Here is a 4,243-nt window from a genome sequence, read left to right on the forward strand (position 1 = left end):
GCTCTTTAAAAAGTAATAAATTCATTGGATATGTAACCAACTTCTCCTAAAAAGTAATAAATTCATTGGATATGTAACCAACTTCTCCTATTGAAAGGAACATCTAGCTAACCACCCTGGCTAACATCAAACAATTAGCTCAAATGGTATAACTTATAATATCTGCAAATTAAACGTTGGAAATTGCGATTGACTTGGATAATTAAACTTTGTTGTTGGTGACACTCAAAAGCGTATCTAAGAATATTTAAACTTAATGAATTTAACATTCTATGATCTGTTACAAAAATATTGGGTTTAGTTTAGACTCAATATAATGCAAGCTACGTTCGTCTCTCGCCCATCCGATGCACTCAAACACAAAACTAGGAATTGTTGAGGACCTAAATAAATATACGAATGTCAGTTTTTAACGGTTTAAATATTGAGATAAAACCGGTTCATATAATTCAATATCTATTTTTTCATGTAGTTAGAAGATCAGCAGTTGTGCCTCATAATAAAAGGAATTAAAAAGAATAATATTATACTTCAAATGATGTTAACATATGGCATTTTCCCACAAGAGCATTTTGCAACGAAAATGGTGTCTGTTTCATTTACAACTCCGTATAATATATATGCGCATTGTCAAAGAACAACTTTAGTGAATAAAGTGAAGTTCCACCTTCTTTTTCCATTGTGGTCCTTTTCGTACAACTAAAATGTTTGTGGTGATAAATTTTACAAATGAAATATATAATATTTTTGAGGATTTGATTGGAGGAAAATTGATGAAATATATAATATTTTTGAGGATTTGATTGGAGGAAAATTGATGAAATGTGGTCCCCCTCTTTTTGTTTTATCTGGGTGCTAAGGATTTTAAAGAATAAACCTCTTATCTATGTCGTTTCAATTTCATCCAAACTAAAAGTTCAGAAAACGAGTGGAGCTATTATAGAATGAGATTGCAAAAAAAAAAAAATATATATATAGTGAAAATATTTGTTTGAACCTATTTGATTGAGTACATAATTTAAGAAAGATGAAAAAAATTGAAGCGTGTGTTCTTAAACACATGTCATATATGTGTGATCATAAGATTTTTGAAACTTATCATCATATTACACTAAAAGTGAGAAACTCCTACGTGAAAAGTTGAATTATCATTTTGCCCCTGTTATAAATTAAAATGTAATATAACATGAAACATCTAATATAATAAATATTTTATAATAAAGATACAAAAGTTCAGTTAATAAAAAAATTAAAGTGTGGAGCCGTTGAGAATGTGAGCTTTTAGTAAGGCCTTAAGGCTTCTTCTCAGATGGTGTTGTAAGCTCAATACTTATTCCAAATTTAAAATAGTAACCTCTCAAATTAAAGTGTAATTAATATAAAATAGAAAACCGTTACTCATCAAGTTAATGGATCATCATCCACCGAAGAAAACCAGCAGATTTATCTTTTAAGATCAAAGAGGATATATTGAACAAAGAGCTTTATCTTCCATAATAGTATACTTTTTTGTATTTTCCTCTGTTACTTCTCTTTTATTCACTCATTTCTTCATTCCACTGAATTTGTATGGGTTATATATTTACTAGTTAACTAATTCGCACTTTGCGCGGTCAAATGATTTTTAAATTTAATTGATATAAAATAGAAAAAAATATATTACTATCAAATATGGAAAAAAATTAAGATATACATACGAAAAAATGAACAGATATATTTCACATTAAACTCTAACACTCAACCTAATAGTACATCAATGTTCTAGTATATTGAACTTAATAATGCATGAACTTTAGATTATGAGAAGTTGAAACTCATTTTATAGAGAATTTCAACAATTAAATTATGCTATAATGATCTCTATTCATATTCAATATATTTTTAAGATAATTTTGTATAAATTATCAAACTTATTTAATGTAAGTCATGAACGTACGAATTGTTAAGATGTCTCAAATAAATAATTAAGTATAGGGAAGGGGAAACGTTAAGTAATTATCGATTTCAGATTTTTAAAATAAGAAAAATAGATAACTGAGGGGAGAAAAGGCAAAAAAAGATTTTGTAGCCTATGAGAGATTTTATGTCATGTTTACTGTGACCACAATTATATGTATAAGAATTTTGTTCTTTTTCCTTCCTTTTGTTTAATCTATATATAATATAAAGCTAGGCATAGACAAGGTGATGTGGCACCTCTCTATGGCCACCATTGGTAAAATCTTTTTTGTCAATTTTTTTGACATTTTACCTCTTTTTTCTAATTAAAAATGAAATATCATCATGGAAAAAAACCTAATTCAATACAAGCATTAAAAGATTACTTATTGCAATTTGATGCTCAATGTTCAATTCTTTAATTATGGAGAGAAAAAAACACACACCGTCAATACTGAAGGGATTGATGAGGCCTTTTCTTCCATTTTATAGTATTAATAACTCTCACTATTTACTATCTCAATTGTAACTTACATATCATTTAAGCCCACTAAACCTCTTAATTACCAAATACTCCATTTAACCTATTGTAACCTCAATTTTTTGCATTTTATTTCCATTTCCCTGTTTGATAACTATTTTCTAATTGCAAAACAAACAGATGCAAACGGTTATAACGGTGGACACCATGCATTTTGCTTCAATCAGTATTAAACAACATTAAAACTTAAAAGCAGTCCTCTCATAATCTCCACTAAAAAAAAATAACGACAAACCTCTTTGTCTTCCGCTGAATACATGTATAAAATGAAAGTATCCAAAGGATAAGGACAAACCAAAACCCCAAGGCCCCTTAGGCTTCAAATTAAATCGTTCTCCAGTTCCCTTTGGATCTCATTAGGTAATTTTTTTATTTTTTTTTGAAAGCCTCCAATGCTTTGTGTAATAAAGTGCTTCTGAGCTTGGTATAGTAAATTATGTGGTTCTTCTTCTATTGCCACGATGGAATAATACCATGTTGGATTTGTTTTCAGTCAGTAAAATGCCAATTCTTTGCTATTGATAGTGAAAATCTTTTTTGTGGTGGTGTTTAAATTTGTGTTAGATATATGGTGGTTTTGATTGGCAATTAATTTAGTATGTAATGTTATGTGGTTTAATCATTTTACAAACTGAGAGTTTCAGATGATGTATGACTTGAGCAATTCATTATACCGTTTCTCACTCAATCTTTTGCCCTTTTTCTTAGTCTCCTTTTTATTGAATATGTATTTGTAACCCCTTTACTTTTTTATATAATTATTTGTTTAACTTATTGGGCTGGTGACAGAAATAATTTAATGAAATAGTAGTAGGAGTTGTGTAAAGAAAAAAAAATATTTATTGCAGAAAATTAGGCTGAAGAAAAAGAGTAATAAAAAATTTAGCAATTTCTAAATTGTTCGGAGTTAAGATTAGGGGGCGGGAACAGAAGGAAGGATGAAAAGTAAAAGGAAATTTATCAGTACGGCCAAATATACAAAACCTACACACTGATTATGTATACTATATGTATATATATGTACTGATTATGATATTAGATGTATAGGTATGTATATTATATGTATAAATATATAAATAAAATACATTCAGTCAAATATTCTAAACTAAATCACCCAAAGACATTGGGCTGTAATTTTCCCAACAGTAGAAGGATGATAATAAAGGAAAGAGAAGGAAAAAGAAGAAATGTGTAGGGAGGGAGAAAAAAGTAATTGTAAAACTAACATAGAAATTCTCATGATTCTGCCAACGACGATGACAATTTGGCATTGTTTTCTTCATCTTTTTCTACTTTGATTGATTTCTTTTTTCTTATTTTAAAAATTTAACGAGTGAAAAAATCATGTAGTCAAAACATATTTGCATATTTATATTAGAAATAAATACACATATAACCAAATATCTACTAAACAAAGATAATATAACTAGCGTAAAGTTTCAAAAAATAATTTAACAAATTGTGTTTTTCATATGAATGTCTTGCCTCTATGTGTTAGTAGAAGTTATAAATTCACAAGAATTTTCATAGGATATATGAATTAATTCTTTTTGTTCTCCTAATCGCGCGAAGCGCGACAAACTTACTAGTTGTATCAATAAATTAAAACAGGTGTAGCCCTCCTTCAAATGTACATCTCTTTTGGTGGCAGTAAATTTTTTGCTTCTTAAACAGAAATTGATTCAATAAAACATAATCATATTGTTCGAGTGATTTGAATCCAATAACAAAGTTAATATATCAAATTCTTTTCGGAGGTCTGTC

This window comes from Lycium barbarum, chromosome 5 (assembly GCF_019175385.1).
Source record: "Lycium barbarum isolate Lr01 chromosome 5, ASM1917538v2, whole genome shotgun sequence".
Classification (NCBI taxonomy): domain Eukaryota; kingdom Viridiplantae; phylum Streptophyta; class Magnoliopsida; order Solanales; family Solanaceae; genus Lycium; species Lycium barbarum.